This window comes from Magnolia sinica, chromosome 11, assembly GCF_029962835.1.
Source record: "Magnolia sinica isolate HGM2019 chromosome 11, MsV1, whole genome shotgun sequence".
Taxonomy (NCBI): Eukaryota; Viridiplantae; Streptophyta; class Magnoliopsida; order Magnoliales; family Magnoliaceae; genus Magnolia; species Magnolia sinica.
The window spans coordinates 40,336,290-40,359,814 of record NC_080583.1 but is presented as its reverse complement, the minus strand read 5'-3'; the positions used below and the strand labels follow the sequence as shown (position 1 = coordinate 40,359,814).

General features: G+C 43.2%; 1 pseudogene; it reads right to left on the bottom strand.

Annotated features, from left to right (window-relative positions):
• Nucleotides 1-4,190: 4,190 nt before the first annotated feature.
• LOC131218096 (uncharacterized) overlaps nucleotides 4,191-23,525 on the bottom strand; it is a 66,199-nt pseudogene continuing 46,864 nt past the window's right edge.

The following is a 23,525-nucleotide window of genomic DNA, read 5'->3' as shown; positions in this document are numbered from 1 at the left end:
GACGGCATGGATAAACACATCATTGTGGTGGGTCCCACATGGACTGGCCCACACATCAAGGTGGGTCCCACATGAACGTCGCCCACCTAATTGGAACCAATCTGATACTTGTGTTTTTCCTTCATCTTGACCGTCCAATAGACCCGCTGCAAGGTGGGCCTCACGATCAGACGGCCAAGATCGTCTTGCACATAGAGGCCACAAGACATCACACCAAAGAAAGAGAAAGAGAGAGAGAAAACCAGTGAGATAGAGGGACCCCGCCATTATGGCCCCCTCACTACATACATACATCATTGTGGGTCCCACAATAAGTGGTCTCTAAATAAAATAAAATTTAACGGTCGATCACCCACCTATCGGCCTTCTTCTTGCTCCCTTGGACTCCTATGCTCCTTACCTTCACTTTTGATGGTGGTTGATGGTGTTTTGATGGTGGGGATGAGAGATGAGAGGGTAGGAAAAGTGGGCCACACTTGGCTTTGGGAGAAAGGGGGCTTGGTCGTATGGTGCTTTCATGGGATTTGGGAGGTTGCTTGGAAAAATGAGAGAGAGTGAGGTGATGGATTGATATGGGATGGGTGGAATGGGTGTTGTAAAGAGAGGTATGGGTTGGGTTGAAATTTTGGTAAAAGAAGAATAGGTGAAGAGAGAGAGAGTTGACTTTGTGGAGAAAGAGGGATGGGTTATTGTACTTAGGTATGGAGTGCACTTGACTTGTACTTGACATTGATTGATTGATTGATTGTGGGATATGTTGTAGAGATTCCCTCAAAATTCACAACGCACGACGTTTCTTCGAAATAAACGGGGGCCCGCATCTCCTAGCCTGGGTATCAGTTCGATGCGAGAGTCACGGCGTTGGAACCGCGGCGACGGCGCGGTCGTTAAGATACAAGTTTCAGGTTGAGTCGACTTAGGTATGCGGGACTCGGCTTAAGATCGTGCACAAACGTCGGATATGGGTCGAAGGTTGCCGGAATTCGACCGGGAGGACCGCGAAAGCATATGGAATGGTATGGTCTATGATACGGGTCTTACAACTCTCCCCTCTAAATAAAAATTTCATCCTCGAAATTTACATAATCATTACAAGTAATCATAACTCATAATAGAAAAGGAAACAAGGCATCGTCATATAAAATCGGAGACAACATGCATGATACAACATACAATCAATTATCGAAGAGATGGGGATAGCGCTCTTGAATCTTGGCCCTGCGCTCCCAAGATGCCTCATCAATAGAATGGTGACCCCACTGAACTTTCACTAAGGGAATAACCTTGGTACGAAGGACCTACTCCTTCCAATTAAAGATACGAACTAGCTGCTCAATGTAAGAAGCGTCCTCACGAACCTCTAGCGGCTGCCAATCAATAACTGGGATGATGTCTGACCCACACTTCCTCAACATAGAGACATGGAAAATATTGTGGACACCAGACAACTGAGATGGCAAGGCAAGCCGATAGGCCACGGCGCCAATGCGCTGAGTGATCTCGAAAGGTCCAATGAATCTCTGTAATGACCCAAAAAATTTTGTGCCAAGACCCGAGTACTACCTCTATTTTCCTTAGAAGTTATTTGTGGGTTACTTAGTGCTAAACTTGATTGCTTGTGAAATTAGCATCGATCACTTTAAATTTGATCTGCATGACTCAAAACCTGTAGAATCCTTAGCGCTATGTTACTCTGAAATCTAGGATTCATCGCTAAATCCAGTTGCTCTTGAAAATTTTTAAAAGATTTGGATCGGACCTGGACCGCGCATCGAAAGTCCGATGGCGATGATCTTAGGCAGTTATGGTCACCATGTTGGACTTGGCCATCACCTCAAAAATCAAGTCTAGATGATGTTCTGGGTCAATTTGATTTAGTCCGGAGTGAAGAGTGTGAGAACGGTGAGAGATTAAATGTGATTTTATGAAATCTGAGTCGCGACGATTTTAAGCAATCTAGCCGTTGGATTCTGACCCAATTTCACCCTCGGATCAGGGAAGATGGCCCAGGCAGGTCATAGTGCTTGTAGACCTGATCGAGTTTCGGTGACCGTTGAATTGAGTGTGGTCCGCCACGGCTGATCTGAAGATTCGATAGGTACAAAAACTCAGTCTGACCTAGATCCATGGTCAGTGAGCTTAAGTCCGACCGCACGTGGAAAAAGGCCCACCAGAAGTGTTCTGTTGGATCGAGAGAGGCCTGATTTGTATGGGCCTCTTTCTTAGATAGGGTTAGGAAATTCGTATGGAAAAGAGAGTTAGGGTTTTAAGGTCTATATATAGGCTTAACATTGATGAAAATAACCCCAGGGCCAAGGTATACTTAGGTTATAACTAAATTAGGCCTCTCTCGATCCAACGGAACACTTCTGGTGTGCCTTTTTCCATGTGCGATCGGACTTAAGCTCACTGACCATGGATCTAGGTCAGACTGAGTTTTCGTACCGATCGGATCTTCAGATTAGCCGTGGCGAACCACACTCAATTCAACGGTCACCGAAACTCGATCAGGTCCACAAGCACTATGACCTGCCTGGGCCATCTTTTCTGATCCGAGGATGAAATTGGGTCAGAATCCAACGGTTAGATTGCTTAAAATCGTCGCGCAAGCGACACGACTCAGATTTCATAAAATCACATTTAATCTCTCACCGTTCTCACACTCTTCACTCCGGACTCAATCAAATTGACCCAGAACATCATTTGGACTTAATTTTTGAGGTGATGGCCAAGTCCAACATGGTGGCCATAACTGCCTAAGATCATCGCTATCGGACTTTCGACGCGCGGTCCAGGTCCGATCCAAATCTTCCAAAAATTTCCAAGAGCAACTGGATTTAGCGATGAATCCCAGATTTCAGAGTAACATAGCGCTAAGGATTCTACAGGTTTTGAGTCATGCAGATCAAAATTAAAGTGATCGATGCTAATTTCACAAGCAATCGAGTTTAGCACTAAGTAACCCACAAATAACTTCTATGGAAAATAGAGGTAGTACTCGGGTCTTGGCACAAAATTTTTCGGGTCATTACAATCTCGGGGTAAGCTTGTCCTTCGCTCCAAATCGAATTACGCCCTTCATGGGCGAGACCTTGAGATACATATGGTCCCCTACATAAAACTCCAAGGGACGACGCCAGCGATCAGCAAAACTCTTTTGTCGGCTTTGAGCTGTATGCATCCTCTGCCTGATGATATCGATAGGCCCTGACGTCTGCTGCCCAAGCTCAGGACCCAGAAAACATGCCGGAAACTTTGCTAGGTGAAATCCACAAACAGAAGAACATCTTAAACATTATTCCACACCTTTTATGTATTTTTCTAACAAAAGTAAAAATCTTGCCACAAATTCATGGATAGGTCCAATGGTTTTAGCATACCAATTCCGGGGTCAACTTCTCTGCCGACTTTGCAGCTGCTAAAAAGAAAAAACACATCATGCAATTAAGTAGATAGAAATCAAAGAAAGAATCTGATACAACTCAAGAGAGAAGCCTTACGTGACTGGAAGCTCTTGTTGAAACTGCTAGTTTCCTTGAAAAGTTGTTCAAAATGAGGCTTGTAGTACAGAACACCTTCCGGTGAAGTGTAATTGCTCAGCTGAAAAATAAAGCAGCAACATCAGATGGGAGCCACATTATACACCCACCTTCCCACCTATTATTGTTAAGTATATTCTAGAATATTATATGGAAATGGAACCAATACAATGCCTTTTATACCAAAAGCACAACTATATTTGCAAATCTGTAATTTTATGTTCCTTCATTTTTTTATGGGTAAAAAGCTATCCTGAAGAAGCTAAGAAGCATTACAGATGCAAAAAATCATTCCAACACACAAAGACGCTCTCTCGACTCAGGAATCCATTTCTTGTTCAAAAGCAACTTCTTTAAAATATTGAAATCATTTGTGGCCCTTGTATTTTGGTATATATAATGGCCATTGAAAATTGGGCTCAGACACTTCAATCAATATGTAACACCCAACACTTATGTCTACACAATTTTCCCAAGTTGCATACATAGAACTGAGAAATATAAACACAGATTTAAACATAATTGGATATTGGCTTGTATTCAATCAAGATACCATTCCATGTAGAATCGTCATTTAGAGCAATTAAAAGACAAGTAATTGTACAGAGCAACAAATGCAACAGAGAATAGCAAGGATGCCGGTAAATTGACTCATTGCTTGAACCTCCTTGCATTCATCAACATTAGGAAATGAACCTCATTTGCTCTGATGCTTCTCAGATTGTTTAGACTTCTCTTAGCATAGACAGTGAAGGCAACTATGGTAACAATAGCATTGATAGAAGAGATGACATTGGTGACTATCTCCACCATGGTCATGTGATGCTTTCCGTATTTCACATCTGCCAATGTCCTTATTAACCACCCACTGCATCCAATACCAGAAATGAAAAAGAGAAAGCAGTCTCAATGAAACAGCTACGTGCATACACTTGAGGAATCAAGAAATTATTTTGGATGCCTGTCATACAACCTGGACAAAACGAAGGAATGGCCCACTCCAGCTTTACAAATAAGAAAACCATATAATATGAAATTTAGAGACTACTAACCTGTATATGTAGATGAAAGATTCGGGTACCATTCCGGCAATCAACGGACATACATATGGACCAAATTTCATATCAGTTACCACTACAGCATAGTTAAAAATTGCATATGGAAATGGCAACACCCTGAAGAGCGCAACCACCCGGAATTGATAGAACCAGCTCCCCTGCCTAGCCATCTTAAGTACATCAGCTTTTTCAGGCCATCTCTTCAACCAATTCTATGCATTTCAATGCAAAAAGAAAAAGAGAAGGGAAGTCAGCAACAAATGGCAATCACCATTTAGACTATTAATCTATAGCTGAAAAACCAAGTTGCCTTACATGAATGCGGTCAAGAAACAATATGCCGAGGCAATGTCATGCCAACAGTAGTCCCAATCGTGATGATCAAAAACCCGAGACCATATCCGAAAATCATCCCTGCAAGCCACATGGAGGGTCCTGAAGGAATTAAGATGATGGGGAACAAAGCCAAAGAAACAACAAGTATAAGAGCAAGTATAGGTGGTCCAAAAGCAGTTGCTTCCCATTGCATGATTGGCATGAGAACCTGCACCAGAAGACAGTGGGTCATGCAAAATGAAAGGGGTAATGCTTCAGTATTGAAAGTTGACAATGCAGTGGTTATTATGCATTCCATATTTTAAAAAGTTGTTGAGTACAAACACATCGACATGGCTATTGGGAGGATACCTTTTTTTTAAACTTGTTTTTGGTATTATTTGTAACTATTCAACAGTATTTTTTACATAGGTTTGCTAATTACACATGCATGAGGGAACCATAAACACCCACATGCGGTACATGTCACATTGTGACATGTGACATGTATGTAATATTTGAGCTTTCCATTAGCTGAGCTACACCTTTTAGATCTCTTGGCATAAAAGGATCTAGAGAGGCAGAGCTTACCCAGGTTTATATGCAGATACACTCGCCAAAGCAAACAAGTAAAAACAATTAAGCGAGCTTCTCAAATCCATCACAATCATCCCCCCTTCCAGAAAGCCTCACACATGCAACTCTCATTGGCTTTGTAGGTGGAGATGCTATTGACTAGAAAGCCTGCAAATCATCCTGCAATTTGAAAGCACGGTGAATGATAAAAGGTGAGTGAAGATGTATGCGTACATGCAATGTGGAACCATGGGTTGCTGCCAATATCTTCAATATAATTATCAGCCATTATACGGTCCAGAATTTAGGACAATCCATGAATCATGTGCCCCACTTGATGATTTAATAGTTGTTTTAATTACACATGTTTGCCACTTATAAAATAAACGTCTTAAAAAAATACTTTTTCAAAATTTCCCCAAAGTTATCCAAACACATTTCAGATTTTCTCCAGGAATCAACCAACCACCACAAGAAATATTTAACTTATTACGGGTTTCCCAAGAAAGATGAGCACCAAGGAATAAAATTCCCTAGCAATCAAATAGGCCCTAAGGTTTTATTTTTAGTAGGGGTGCTTTGCGTCCACTAGGACCACATTATGAGATGATTAAATGATTTGTACCAAGTCGAAATGATGATCTTAGAATTTGAATTTTCAGAATTGAATGTGAGCCATTGAAAATCATGTTTTTCATTGCTTTGAAATCATCTACAAATAGTAATAGTCACAATCATCCGCTAGTGTAAATTTCTTAAACATGGACCTAGGTAGAATCTATGATGTAGACAGTTCAGATCATTGAACCACTCATTCTTAACCCAACAAACCTGACCAACGCCAACCCAATCCAAGCCCAGTCCAAGCTCGGATTGGGTCTCGGGTTGAGTTGGGCTTGGGTTGACCCTCAACCCAACCTAACCATCTGACTTGCACCAAATTAGGGCATATCGGTTGTTGGGTAATTTATTCCCTGTTTTTTCATGTTTCTAGAAATGTTTGAATTGGTGCAATATTAAGGAATTATTAAATTTTGTTTAGTTGATGCATGAGGTTTTATGGGGAAATTGCGAGAAGACTAAAATTCTATTTTTCCACTCTCCTAATGGGGATAAAATCCAGGGAATTGATTGCCATCCTCATCTAAACCTTATCCCAAACTAATTGTGGTCGGCTACATGAATTCAGTTTTGCCATTCCACTCTATCAAGTTCCATAACTTCAGTTAGACCATAGGTAATCCAGGGAATATATAAGCGGAGACAACTTTTTCTTAAATAATAATAATAATAATAATAATAATAAAGAAAAAAAAAGAAAAGAAAAAGAAAGCAACCACACATCCCATATTAAAAGTAATATCATATTTCATAGAATGAACACTTTGCCAATGATCTGGACTATTCATCAGATAGGCCCCACTTTGGATGAATCACATAGCAAAATCCTCCAAATAGAACTATCAAGACCTTGCCCCTTATACTACATTTGAATATGAAGACAATCAAATTCATCAAGATGATTTTACAGGCAGTCCATCCATTATGTAACCCAACATAGTTAGCAAAACCAGTTTAGCAACCCAAAAGGTCCAATTGTGATTCCTCCGTACAGAAGTGAAAGGAATGTACGACTCTAATGTAGCACATTCAAAAAATCTCATTTGTGGAAAAGGACTTTGTTGGCACTCACCTCCAAGCGATAAAGAGATGCATGTGCAGGAATCGAGCTACTCATCAAGCATTCCCCATCGTGTATGTGCCTGTATCCCAGACCTTGCCGATTATGAAAAATACTGCATTGAAATATGAAGAAAGTCAGATCTCCAAATAAAATCATCCAGACCCACCCAATGATGGTCTAAAATTTTCATTAACGTGCCCGCACACAAACACTATTCAAATGCCATGTGAACTACAAAGAAGTGGCCCTCTTTTCACCAGATGGTACCATATGAGAATATGATGGATCATCACATGCAGTAATATGTTACATGCAATTGATGGCAGTCGAAACAGTCAAAATGGGAGATCGAGCCACTCACCAAATAAACACATGAAAGAAAGATGATGGCCATAATGGATATTGTTTGGATAGCAGGATCATCCAAACAGGGTGAGTCCAGTCCATGCCCATCTATAATGGGCTTGGGAACGTGCCACGCTTACTAATTTCCTGCAATCCCTGGAAGAGAAATGACTGATTGCCTATAACTACCCATATGGCACACACCTGTTTCTTTTATGCGTTAAAATGCTTCTAAAAGTGGGTCCTAGGAGATCAGTTGTCATTCCTAGATCTGAGAATTTAACCAGATGGAATAGACAGGAACATAATAGTCTAAGTAATATGATTGACAATTTCTGTTATAATCTTATAATAATAAGAAGTCTGCATGTGTGGTTTTGTTAATCCCTTGGGAATATGATAGAAAATATAACCAGTTTAATTTCTAAGCAGAGGATAGAAGGGAACCAATTGGAATGGCACCATAAACATGTTTCATGTTTGTACTTAGGCTTGAGATGTTTTGAAGAAACCAAACCAAATGACCAACTGATTTTATCTGGATCCAAATCCTTTCAAATAAAAAAATCCCCAAAACATTCAGGATTTCACCATTCCAAACAGGCCCTCGAGCAAAGGTTTCAGAAATGCACAAGCAGGTCCCTCTTGTTAGCATTTTTGGAGATGCATGAGAGGAATTGTCACACCCTAAACTCAGAAAATGGGCTCACAGAATTCCCGATCACCAAATTTGGTGCCAACAGCCTCCGTAATACCCCATTCTCGGCTCCTAGCGCCCATACGCCAAGTTCCGATCCTGGGATCCTACAAGGAGGATTTTTTGTGTGAATTTTTTGTAAATGAGCATAACCACAAGCATAACTAAGTCACAAATGACAACATCAACACCACATATCCACTAATATAAACATTTGAGTACAATGCTGAAAGGGAAATACATAAATAACAAAATCTCCAAAGTGATCTGCTACAAGCTTTTGCCTCAATGCTGCTGCGACCTAGCGTTACCTGCACGCAATAGTTATGCATAAGCTTATAGAAAGTTTAGATGGTGGTGTAAGTGTGTGCGCAAGATAAGTGTCAAGCACACAAATATCAGAGTAAGCGAAAATACTGGCAAATCCATAAGTCATACAATATTAGAATATGCAATGTAGATCGGCTATGCAAATGCGGAGTCATGGAGAGCCAAATATCAGATGTTGAGGATGCAATGCAATAGACAATTCCTGACAAACCACGATTACCATCAGCCTTATCTAGGCCATATAAATGTAAAAACATGGCAACCCAAATGCCATATGCCGCGGATGTAATGAAATATGCAGATCCTGGCGAGTCCATAATACCATCAACCTTTTTTTAGGATATACAATACAGAAGCATAGTAAACTAAAGGCTATGTGCTGAGGATGCAATGCAATATGTGGTGTGAATGAAATGACTAAGCTAGAGCGTGAAGTCGGGATGCACAAGGGACTCTATCTAAACTGGCCCATACCTGATTTGGATAGCTGGACATAATGTGGAAAACTCCTGATCTCAGGTTAGTCGCGTACCCAACCGAAATCATGGCCATTACGAGGGTACACATAATAAATTAATTACACACCACCAGCCCGAGTGGATAGTGAATGAATGGACGAATGAGTAAAATGATGAGTATGCAACTACTACTTAGTAAGTCCACATATCAGTACCGTACTTCTCTAGGATCATCACTGGGGTCTACTACACTCTACACCACCTGCCACCTCATCAAGCGTACAACTGGATAAATGGAAGAGACCTCACTATCCTCCTACCAATATCGACCCGGCTCATTGTTAACAGACCCATTTACGAGCTGGTTAGACTCAGCCTAACATTGCCTACTCTCCCGGGTGGGTAAGGCCACACCCCCTCCCAATCGACCATGACATAGTAGGAGACATGGCCTACTGGTATACGGCCCTCATGCGCTCCACTCAGTCTAGATGTTAAGGCGTCCCCTGGCCTTGAGGGTTTAGGGATTTTCACCCAGGGATATCTATCGAGCCCGTATATTAGAACTAAACATTTTTGGTATCCCATCTAGTCATCCACAACATACTTGTGGAGACTACGACCCTAATGTCAGTAGGGCGTACAGTGGTCATATCACAAAATGCGAGATGTATGAGTCATACCATCCAATCATGCATTAAACCTGCGCGTACCACGGGCTCACATGGGGTAACTCCGTCTCTCAAGGAGTCCCATAAATAATCAGCCTAATGGCTCATGCTATGCTCAATCACTCCTCATAATAAGCATGTGAATGATGCGCATGGGCATGTATCATGAAGTATAGTAAGCATGATTATAATCACATACATCATGATGGGTCAGTATCAATGTCACGCCCTAAACCCGGAAATCGGATTCACAGGAATCCCGATTGTCGAATCCGGTGCTGATGCCTCCGTAGTACCCCATTCTCGGCTCCTAACGTCCATACGTCAGATTCCGATCCTGTGGTCCTACAAAGAGGGTTTTTTTTGTACATTTAACTCGTAATAAACATAACCACAAGGTTACCCAATTCACAAAGGCAACATCATCATCACATATCCACTAATATAATCATTTGAGTACAATGCTGAAAGGGAAATACATAAATTGAAAATTAAGCACCGGAAGACCGCTGCACGCTCCAAGCTCAACATTGTTGCAACCTAGCATCACCTGCACGCATCTATCATGCATAAGCTTATAGAAAGCTTAGAGGGTGGTGTAAGTGTGTGCACAAGGTAAGTGCCAAGTATTCAATATCAGAGTAATCAGATTAAGCGGAAGTACTGACAAGTCCATGGATCCTACATTATCAAGGTACACAATACAAATCAACTATGCAAATGAGGAGTCAAAGCGAGCCAAATATTAGATGCCGAGGATGCAATGCCATAAATCAGACAATATCGAAAGTACTGGTAACCCATAATTTGTATAATGTCGAAATAAGCAGAAATACTGACAAGAGCATGAATTATCTTAGTAAACAGAATATTGATAAGATTATAAATCATACGATAATAGAGTAAGCGAAAATACAAACAAGTCCATGAGCCAATCAATGTCAGAATATGCAATGTAGAACAACTATGCAAATGAAGAATCATAGATAGCCAAATATCAGATGCAATACAACATACATTCCTGATGAGTAATACAAATAGCGACAGCCGTACCTATGCCATAGAAATGCAGAGACACAATAACTAAAATGTCGTATGCCGCCGATGTTATGCAATATGCGATGCGAATAGAATGACCATACTGAAGTATGAAGTTAGGATGATAGTACGTAGTATCGCAAGCTATGAGGTCCATCACAAGGGACTTCTATCCAAACCAGTCCCATACCTAAATTTGGATAGTCAGACTCAATGTGGTAAACTCCTGATCTCAGGTTAGTCGCGCGCCCCAACCGAAATCCTGGCCATTACGAAGGCACACGTAACAAATAGTTGCGCACCACCAACCCGAGTGGATAGTGAATGAATGAATGCATGAATGAGTATGCAACTCCTGCTCACTAAATTCACATATCAGTACAGTTCATCTCTGGGATCATCACCGGGGTTTAGTACACTCCAAATGGCACTGTCTCTCTCCCAGCCGCACAGTCCAAGTGAGCGTAAGTGTAATGACCCGAAAAATTTCGTGCAAAGACCCGAGTTCTACCTCTAATTCTTGAGAAGTTAATTGTGGGTTAATTAGCGCTAAGCTTGATTGCTTGTGAAATTAGCTTCAATCACTTTAAATTTGATCTGCATGACTCAAAACCTATAGAATCGTTAGCGCTATGTTACTCTGAAATCTGGGATTCAACGTTAAATCCAGTTGCTCTCAAAAATTTTTGGAAGCTTTGTATCGGACCTGGACAGCGCGTCAAAAGTCCGATAGCGATGATCTTAGACAGTTATGGTCACCTTGTTGGGCTTGACCATCACCTTAAAAATTAAGTCCAGATGATGTCCTGGGTCGATTTATTTGAGTCCGGAGTAAAGAGTGTGAGAACGGTGAGAAATTAAGTATGATTTATAAAATCTGAGTCGTGTCGCTTGCGCGATGATTTTAAGCAATTTGATCATTGGATTCTGACCCAATTTCACCCTCGAATAAGGGAAGGTGGCCTAGGCATGTCATAGTGCTTGTAGACGTGATCGAGTTTCGGTGACCGTTGAATTGAGATTGGTCCGCCACGGCTAATATGTAAATCCGATCGCTACGAAAACTCAGTCTGACCTAGATCCATGGTCAGTGAGCTGAAGTCCGACCGCACGTGGAAGAAGGACCACCGGAAGTACTCCGTTGGATCGAGAGAAGCCTATTTTGGTTATAACCTAAGTATACCTTGGCCCTAGGGCTATTTTCAAATGTTAGGCCTATATATAGACCTTAAAACCCTCACTCTCTATGCCATACGAATTTCCTAAACCCTAGCTAAGAGAGAGAGAGGAAAAGAGAGAGTAAGTGAGAGAGAAGTTGGTGAATCATTTGGGATTCTTTCTTGTTTCCCTGCATCCTTAAACTATCACTTCTGAATCGTTATTCCGGCGATTCTAAGTTCATCCTTGGGTAAGTTAATCTAACCTTAATCTATTTTATAGCTTAGAATAGTCTATGTGTTGATGTAGCTCATTTCTATTCTTGCCTTAGGTTATCTAGTCGCAGTTGACAAAGACTTATCGTCTGAATCAGTTCTGTGTGTTCTTTTTGGTTTAAGGTGCGGACTATATTCTTATAGGTTATGGTTTTCAAAGCTTTCAATGTCAGATAATGATTTATTATTATTGTGGGTGTAATTTTACATGCCAAATGCGATGTTTATATTGCGTTCCTGATATATATGAGTTATGTTGAGATTTGTTTATTCTATGTGTATGTAGAAAGTACCGTATACATACGAAATACGAACATGTGTTTTCCATGATTAATTGTCATATACTTGTGCTAGTTGTATGTGTGTCAACTCCTTAGCAAAAGGAATTGTCTAAATGTGTGTTCTCACCAACATACGTCATATATGTTGGAATATATAGTCTAAGTGTTTGTAGAAATGTCTAAATGATCTAATGTGTAATATATTATCCTATTTGCGGGCGTTAAGAAGAGATTATCAACTCTCCTATTGGTGTGTATGATTTCTTATATTCAATTTACATTCTTTGTTCTTTAAGTTCAAGCACTACTTATGTTGAAATCCATGTTAAGTTGATATTCTTCAAATGCTCACATACTGTATGATTTGAATTGTTGTTCCATTACTGTTCTAAGTGTTGATATGAATATCTGTTGTAGTGGAATATGTTTGGGACTATGGAATAGTCCAGGAAATCGGTAACAGACTTTGAGCTCGTGGCCGAGGTTGCTTTCGCCACGAGGGACGTGTTTGACGAACCCGAGTAGTATTAGGGTTGTTGGCAGTGGTTTGGCCACACGGAGTGTTTGCGCACTCTATGTCGTTCAACTCAACGTGCACTCGTGCTAGTCGAGTTCATCAAGTAACCCGATTGTCCCGACGTATGTTAACCATGTATGGACACTATTGCTTGAATCTAGGGTACCAAACTTACCGATGAAATCCCGTTAACCATTGTACCTTGATCCGCTAAGACTCATGAGCCGGACATGGTGGTATGGGACACCGTGGTCGAGCTGTCGGCCTACGCTGGGGTGACGAGCCTCCCCGTAGTGACCAGTGAGCACCCTAGACTCATGAGCCGATATGGTGGTATAGGACACTATATTCGCTCTGTCGGCCTACATTGATTGGTAACGAGCCCTTGTAGTGACCTCGAGCATACCTTAATACTGCAGTAAGGCGATGAGCCTTAGAGTAGTAACTAAGGTATGATAAGCGTGCATTGATTGGTGAGGAGCCCTTTGCAGCGACCTAGAACCATATGATCGTGTGAGATTGCCTAGGACTGACGACCCTAGAATGGATCACTATGTGGAAATTGATATGAGGAAGGTACCTTAGCTTCCCAATCTTGCTGTATGAAAAGGACTAATAACAACTTGGTAATCATGTTCATGCACCGCATGTGCGTAGGAGTTGTTGGCACTGCGGGAGGTTGTCATACGTACCGTAAGATGAAGACGCTGAGGGAGTGCAGGCGAGGGCATGCATCATTTATACATACATCCTTGGATTAACAAGAGTACTTTAGACGTGTTTAATTATATTACCTTATCATTACTGCTTGATTGATTTGATATCATGTTAACTTTTACTGTATAGTTCCACTGAGTTGATCACTCACTCCCACACTCTGGGACGGTGTTTCAACACTAACTAGACTTGTCTTAGATGAAGATGATGACGCAACCCCTGAGGCAGAGCAGGAGTTCGAGGATGATGAGGACGCGTTTTCTATTATGCAGTTCTCAGGCGGGTTCATGTGAGCCATGTCCTGATCGACGACAATTCTGGATTTTCTTTTGGGAATAGATGAATTTCATTTTGATACTTGTATTTTGAAGATAAACACTTGTATTATGACCTGGCAGAGCATACATACCACAGGGACTTACACATGTACACATATATTTCTTTAAGTCTTTCGCTTGCGTTTTTCACTTATACTTGGATTTTGTTTGCAGTTTGGCTTAATCTAATCCATGTTTTATGCACTCATACAAACAACATACATCCATCATTACATATGTTGCATAAGTGATGTATTGGAACTCGGGAGCTGAGTTATGCTCGACCCCCGAATTTCAGGGCGTTATAGTAAGAAACCTCACTATCCGCCTAGCCAATAGTCTGTCAATACCTATCCGGCACATCGATAGCGTACCCATTTATGAGCTGGTCAAACTCAGCCTAGTATTTCTCCCTACCCTCGGGCAGGTAAGGCCACACCCCCTCCCAACCGACCACGATATAGTGGGAGACACGGCCTCCTGGTATTCGGTACTCGGGCGCTCATGTATCCACTCAGTCTCGACGTTGGGGCGTCTCTTGGCCACGGAGGTTTAGGAATTTTCACCCAGGGACATATATGACGCCCATATGCTAGAACCAAACATTTACGGTGTCCCATTTGGCCATCCACGATATGCCTGTGGAGGCTATGGCCCTGGTGTCGCTAAGGCGTACAATAATCATAATGCGAGATGCATGAGTCATACGATCTAGTCATGCATCAATCCTGCACATACCATGTGCTCATGAGAGATAACCTCCACCTATTACGGAGTCTCATAATAGCATGCTCAACAACATATGCAATGATCAACCACATCTCATAACAAACATACAGATGATGCGTATGGGTATGTATCATGATGCTAAGCTGTCACATACTCATAATCTGTATCAACAACCGACATCAACAATCGACCTCGACAATGTGGACATTTAACCAACATTGGCCTCAAGGAATGACCCACATAGAGCCAAATATATAATGGGCCCACGGCCTCACACAAAGGCTTGATATACAACACAATGGGTCTTACTCAAGGGCCACATATAAACAATAGGCGGGCCCTGCTCATGGGCCTCAAATACACGACATGTGGGCCCTACACATGGGTCTCGAATACATCTAATGGGCCATGCATCATGGGCCATGAATACATCACAATGGGCCTTTCTCATAGGCCTAATATACATCATAATGGGCTCCATAGCCTGGCCCTCAAATGCATCCCAATGGGCCTCATCGCATAGGCCTCATATACATCATATTAGGCCTTAAACACGGCCTAAATGCACATCACAACGGTCCTCAAATACGAGCCGCATATACATCTCATTGGGCCACAACAATCAACCTCGATATTCGGCCTCAATAATCGGTACCGATAATCAACATCTACAATCAGCATTGACAATCAGCATCGATAATCGGCACCGACAACCAGCATATATAAACAAGGTGGGGTCCATAGATAGACAACCAATCATCAATAATGTAAAGATCGGCTCTCGGCCGTGGTTATATCAATCTGATAGCACGGAGCCATCTGTCTATGGCGAATGGGGCCCACTTATTTGGGTTAGCCCATGAAGAGAATGGGCCTAACAAGGTCTAAGGAAAGGTTACAATGAGGACATCTAACCGTCATTGCCCATCAATGTGGATATTCAACCAACATTACTCCCAAGCAGAGACTTATGTAGAGTCAAACATAAGGTGGGCCCAAATATCCAACAAGTCGCCCTACACATCATGGTGGGTCGATACATTGGGACGTACCATTAGCCTAATATGCACATCACGGTGGGTCGCATCATTAGGCCATATCAATGGGCGTCAATCCAACAAGTGGGCCGCATTAGTGAGCCGCACTAATGGGCCTTATACACATCAAGTCGGGCCTCGATAACTGGGCTGGAAACATATCATAATGGGACACGACATGCAGGCAAAAAATACGTCACAATGGGCCTTGACCCATGAGCTGAAAATACATCTCTGTGAGCCTTACCAAATGGGCCATAAACACATCCTAATGGGCCTCAACCATGGGCCTCTAACATATCATAACGGGCCTTGCATCAATGGGCCGCACTAATGGGGCTCATGCACATCAAGTGGGTTGCATCAATGGGCTGCACAAATGCACAATAGGTAGGCCCTGCACATGTAGCAGATGGACCCCACCAGATGGTTAGTGTGGATATAAAATGCATACATCAAGTGGGTCACACATCCCACAGACGGTGTGAATAAAACATACATCGAGGCTGGCCCTATATGACCTGGATGGTTAGGATGAAACATATCAGGTGGGCTCTACTCACGGGTTCCAAATACATTACAATGGGCCTTACCAAATGGGCTTTGAATACATCTCAATGGGCCTCAACCCATGGGCCCCGATATATATCATAATGGGGTGCCTGCCCTGGATGGCGGGGATAAAAAATACATCATGGTGCATGCCATCCAAATAGTTGGACAGTATGGATATAAAAACATATGTATCATGTGGGATCCATGTGTACAACAGATGCATCAAGGTGGGCCTCACACAGATGGACTGCATGGAATGAAATACATATGTCACACGGGTTCTGCATCCCACGGCCAGAGATTGGGCATTGTGGATAAATAAATACATCATGCTGGCCCACACTGCATATGGACGGTATGCTTATTCAACACATATAATAACATATAATAAGGAGGGCTCCACTGCCCAGTAGCTGCCAGACGATGTGAATATAGAGTGCATGCATCAAGGTGGGCACCTCGAATGGGCCACGAAATACATCAAAGTGGGCCCGACAAATGGGCCACAAAATACATCAAAGTGGGCTCGACAATGGGCCACAAAATACATCAAAGTGGGCCTCCTCACATGGGTCATACGTACATCAAATGGGCCACACCAATGGGCCCCATGTATATCAAACGGGCCACACCCAAATAAAAGTAGTGATAATGATTTCCACCGTTTAAGTTCCTAAGGCCCACCATAACATATGTTTCCCATCCAACGTGTTCATAAATTAACGTAATGATAGATGAAGTGGAACAAATATCAGCTTAATAGGAAACTCCCATGGCCCTTAGAAATTTTGAACGGTGGACGTCATTGTCCACTACCTTAAATAGTGGGGTCCACTTGAACTTTAGATCTGACTTATTTTTAGTCTCAAGCTTGTTAAGACAAGCTTGCCAAATGGTTGGACGGTTTGGATGCAACACACGCATCAAGGGCGGGGTCCACATGAGCTATGGATCTGACTCATTCTTTAGCTCACGCCATGAAATGAGCTTTCAAAATGGATGGACAGCTTGGATGCAACACATGCATTATGGTGGGTCCATAAATGAACGGCGTGGATGACACAGGTGGGGCCATAGAGCTTGGTAACGCCACTCCAGTGGCTGCTGGAGTGATATACACCAGCCGTCCCACCCTGGGACGGCACAGGATGTAATACATACGTCAGTGGGTCCCATGTGCGGCCCACCATAATGTTTATCTTCCATCTGAGCCATTGACAAGGTCACACGGACCATGATGAAGAGGGAAGATGAATTTCATAATGATCTAAAACTTCTATGATACCCAGAAGGGTTTCAAAGGCAGACGTTCAATCACACTTTTTCCTGCCATGTGGGCCATCTGAGCCGTGTATACGGCTGATCTTTGGAGGGCCCACTGTCCCAAATGGGACTCAACAAATGCACGGTGTTGATGTTCAAAACGCATCACAGTGGGGCCCACAGCTGGGCCGTGAGGGCCAGCCCGTCCGTCCCCCAGGCGCAGGCAGCGCCTGCACGTGCTCTGACAGCAGCTAGGCCGTGAGGGCCACCTTATTTTTTTTATTTTCCTGTGGTTTTTCACAGGTGGGGCCCGCATCAGGAAAATCTGCTCCAACCATTGGATCGTACGACTCAAGACCGACCAAAAGAGTCCAATATGCGGCCTGTTTTTGACAAGTAAAAGAATTCAGGTAGTTTTCAATGGTAAACACCCCTATTTACTATGGTATGGCCCGTCAAAAAGTGGGATATACTTCATTTTTCGGCTCAACACCTAAAATGATCTGTGGAAAGGAATGGACGGCTTGGATTGAAATCATACACCAAGGTGGGGCCTGTAAGAGCAGCCCATCCCAAACCTTTAAAAAATATATATATTTTTAAAATGGAAACTGCTAGTACGCCCACTACCTTCACGGTAAAACAACGTCCAGCGTCCTGGATGCTAGACGAACGGCGTGGGTATATATATATCATCAATGTGGGTCCCACATGTGGGGACCATGGCTGGTGGGTCCCATGTGGATGTGGTCTACTTGATTTGAATCAATTTGATACATATGTTTTCACATCATCTAGAGGGTAGGGCCCACATGGCTTGGATGGTTTGGATAAGACATTCATCAAGATGGGGTTCATTTGGGTGGGCCACACAGCCATATCATCGCACCAAAATATTGAAAGAGAGGGGAGAGAGAGAGAGAGAGAGAGAGAGAGAGAGAGAAGCACCCACCTCTCATTCTTCTTCCTCCCTAGCCTTCCAATGCTCCAAAAGTGCTCCTTCAACGGTGGAGATGGGAGATAGGGTGGTAGGGAGTGGGCCACACATGGCTCTTCTCATGGGGAGCTTGGACGTTTCCTCTCTTTGGGAGTTGCTTGGGAGAGTGAGAAATGAGAGAGAGAGAGAGAGGAGTGGTGATGAAGTGGAAAGGGATGGATTCTTTTGACTTTTGTAAGAAAAGAATGGGCTAAGCATGGGTTGGATTGACTTTAGGTAAGGAGAGGTAAGGGTGAGTGATGGCTTGTGATGGGATGTACTTGACTTATGATTGATGTGATTGATGGGACATATTGTAGAGATTCTATCAGAATTCACAAAGCACTACGTTTTCCTCGAATTGAACGCAGGCTCACATCTCCTGGCCCGGGCATTGCCTCATTGCGCGAGATGCGGCATCGGAACTGGGGTGACGGTGCGGTCGCACTGGTACAAGTCTCGGGTCGAGCCAACTCTGATATACAGGACAGGACTTATGATTGCGCACAAATGCCGATAACAGATCGCGAGGTCGCCGGAATTTGACCGGGAGGACTGCGGAAACCTATGGAATGGTACGGGCTAGGTTACAGGTCTTACAATTAAGATGGCCCATGGCCCGTATAATTGAATGGGTGGTGTACACATAATCACCTACACATGGTGGGCCTCACACATCACAATTGGGCCTCGCACATACAATGGGCCTCACACAATCACAATGGGCCTCATACAATCCCAATGGGCCTAGTACATTCACAATGGGCCTCATATAATCACAATGAACCTCATAAAATCGTAATGGGCCTCATATAATCACAATGGGCCTCATACAATCACACAATGAGCCTCATACAATCACGATGGGCCTCATATAGTCACAATGGGCCTCTTACAATCACAATGTTATGCTGACACATACTCAGTGCGTATACCAACATAGTCGTAATCGATAATCGGCCTATATATGGCGGGGTCCATAGAAGGACAACAGATCTAATCCATAACATGAGGATCGGTCCTCAACAATGGATATACCAAATCTGATACCACCGATCCTTCCATCTACAGCAAGGGGTAATGATGTACTCTCCTATAGATAGTGGATGGCTTAGATGTTATATATATTAATGTCAAGAATGAACCTTACACTCGTCCTAAGAAGGTACATGGCGGTGTGGATGATACTTTCATATCATTGAGATCCTAGCAATCGATTACGAGGGTAGGACACATTGCAGGGGGGTGAGTCAAGCAGGTATACAACAAAGTGAGTTAAGAGGATAAGTCTAAATACAACAAGTGGGCTTCCTCACCCTCATTATCATGTAACAACTAGGATTTCCTATGGGGGGCCTAGTATGAATACACGACGGGCCTTGGCAGGGTTCACACATTTAGGGCTATATGTCCTTACAAACTGATCAGGTAGCCTGCTCATCATCTAAGTGGGCCTCGGGCTAGGGTCACTAAGCTTGGGAAAACACACGTATCTAGGTGGACCACATTTACTATGGAAGGCCCAGTAGGAACATAAGATGGGCTCCAAGGTTTGGGTAGTCCTACAGGGTATGGTGAAAAACATCATTATCAATGGGGGCCCAATGGTATGGGTAACCCAATAAGGCGAGATGAACCAAACTAATAATAATAGGGGCCCATCAATTTAGGTTAGGCCACTAAGGGGAAATGAGAATGGGCCTAACAAGGCCTAAGGGAAGGTCACAATGTGGACATCTAACCATCATTCCCATCAATGTAGACATTTTACCAACATTGCTACCAAAGAGTGGCCCCATATAGAGCCTAACATATAGTGGGCCCATGGCCTCACACAAAGGGCCTAATACACATTATGATAGGCCTCAGTCATGGGCCACATATGCATCACAATGGGCCTCACTCATGGGCCTCATATACATCAGATTGGGCCTCACCACATGGGCCTCATGTACATCATATTGGGCCTCACACAAGACCACATATATATATCACATTAGGCCTCACACACGGCCTTATACATCAGGTGGGCCCTGTACATATGGCAGGTGGGCCCAGCACAACAGGTGGGACATACGTGTGGCAGACGGGCCCCACCGAGTGGGAAGCATGGATATGAAACACAAACATCATGGTGTGTCCCACCATCCTTGCTTGGACAGTGCAGATGAAACACACATACATCACGTGGGCCACACAGATACAACAGGTGGGTCCCATATGAATTTTAGATCTATCTCATCCTCTTTGTAATGCCATAAAACAATTTCTGCAAATGATTAGATGGCATAGATGACCCACGTACATCATGGTGGGTCTCTCGTCCAAATGGACGGATGGTATAAAAAAAACACATATATCATGTGGGACCCACGTCCCTATAAAGGACGGACGGATGAAACACATACATCACAGGTGGGTGCCACACAGATGGACTGTTGGGATATAACACATACCTCATGATAAGACCCACATAACTTGCTGTCATTAAATAGCAGCTATATAGGTGGTCTCCACTATCCAGATGGATGGTGGGATAAATTATATAAATCATGGTGGTTCCACAGATGAACAACATTGATGAAACACATACCACGAGGTGGGCCCCACCCGTCCAGATAACGGATGGACTGCATGGATATACATGCATTACGGTGGCATCCCACCATCCCAATCAAGTGGATGGTGAGGATATAGAATACATTCATCAAGGTGGACCCCATCCCACACGTGCAACACGTGTGGGATGGGCCCCACACATCTGCCAAATAGATGGACGGATAGGATAAAACACATACCTTATGAGCAAACCCACGGAACTTGCTGAAGTCAATACAACAGCTATATAACAGCTATAAGGTACTCCACCCAATCCACTATCTCATCAGGTGGGTCCCATCCAGATGGACAGGTGACTTAGATAAAACACATAAGTCAAGGTGGGCCCCACCCCCACACGTACAGCACGTGTGGGGTGGGTCCCACATCTAGAGAAGATGGACAGCATGGAGAAATACATACATCATGGTGTGCACCACACAGCACCGTCCAGATGGACGATGCAGATATAGAATATATATATCAAGGTGGGTCCCACCCCAACACATGCCACACGTGTGGGGTGGCCCACGTCTAAAACAAATGGACGGTAGGGATATAACACATGCATCATGTGGGCCACACTATCCACGTGTGGATAGCGTGAACAAAGCATACATCGGTGGGCTCCATCGTCCATTGCTGGACAGTGGACAATGTGGATAAAACACTTACATCCATGGGCTCCACAGAACTTGCTAACGTCAGTTATGGCAGATGTATTGCTGCATGGAAGGAGCACCAGCCAATCTGTCTCCATCCACCATCCACAGATGGATGGTTAAGATTAAATACATATATCAGGGTGGGTCCATGTCAGCATGGCCCACCAGGGTTTTGAATCAAGCTGGTATTTGTGGTTTCCTTTATCCAGGCCCGTCCAGGACAGATAGCTAGGATCAAACACACATATATCAAGGTGGATCCCCACCGTTTATTACTGGACGATGGAGTCCATACAATCATCAGGTGGGGTCCACGTTAGCGTGGCCCACCAGCCTTAGAGCAGATTGATATTTATGTTTTTCCTTTATCCAGCCCTACTCGAAAATGGGCAGTAAGGTGGACCCATATATGGGCAGCGGATCGGCCCGCTTAAATGGATAGCGTGGATGAAATCTATACGGGGTGAGTCATCGATCAAGGAAAGAGAGAGGTAGAGAGAAAAGAAAGAGAGAGGCGTGTGATGGAGGGCTACGCCACTATGAGCCCTCCTAGGATTTACAATACATACACCAAGATGGGTCCCAAATAGGATCCGTACCTTCAATCGGTAGGCCCCATCACAAAAATCATAATCTAATCCTACAAACACCCACTGACAGCCTTCTTCTTTAGCTCCTTGGAATCCTTGGTTCCTTGGCTTCAACTTTGATGGAGGATGATGGAGATTGAAGGACTAGGATGAAAGATAAGAGGGTAGGAAGTGGGCCACACTTTTCTCTTTCTCTCCTTGGGAATGGCTTGGACGATTGCTCTTTCTTGGTTGCTTGGGAGTGAAGAAAGAAATGAGAGAGAGGAGTGGTTGTAAGGGAGAGGGATGGGTGTGATGGGTGTACTTGACTTGAGAGGTATGGGTTATGTTAACTTTGGGGAAGAGAGAGGTATGAGTGAGTGATGAGTTGTGCTTGATTGATTGATTAATTGATTTGAAAGGTGGGTAGAGATTCTTTGAAATCTTTCAAAATTTGCAAAGTGTGGTATTTTCCTTGAGATATATGCGGGCCCACAACTCCTGGCCTGGGTATCACATCGGTGCGCAAGATGCGGCGTTAGAATCGTGGTGACGATGTGATCGCTATGGTACAAGTCTTGGGTCAAGTCGACTCAGATATACAAGATACGACTTAGGGTCGCACGCTGTAATGTCTCGAAAAAACCATACAAAGGCCTGAGTACCAACTCAGGTGAAAATCCCTAAGGACCATATTCTCTAGGAATTAGACCAAAATTAATTAAGTACTAAACTAAATAATTGGTGGATTTAGCTTGAACCACTATTTATACATATGGTAAGACCCAAAACCATCACAATCACTGACTTAACGCTACTTAAAAACCTAGGAGAAATCTCAAAAGCCAGTTACTCTCGGGAGCACATTGAAACTCCAAATCGGACCTGGACCGCACGTCGAAAGTCCGATGACCGTAAAACTATAGGGTTATGTCCACCTTACTAGGCTTGATGACTAACGCAGGAATCGAGCACAGATAGTATCCAAAAAAGCACAACTTGATCCCTGAGCGAAGTGTGTGAGAAACGTGAATATATTTACAAAATGTAATGAAACTTAAGTAAATTGGGTCGTTCGCTCACAGGAAAAATTGAAGACTTCAGACTGTCAAATTCTAACTGAACTTCACCCATGGATCAGGGAAATTTTCCTGCAC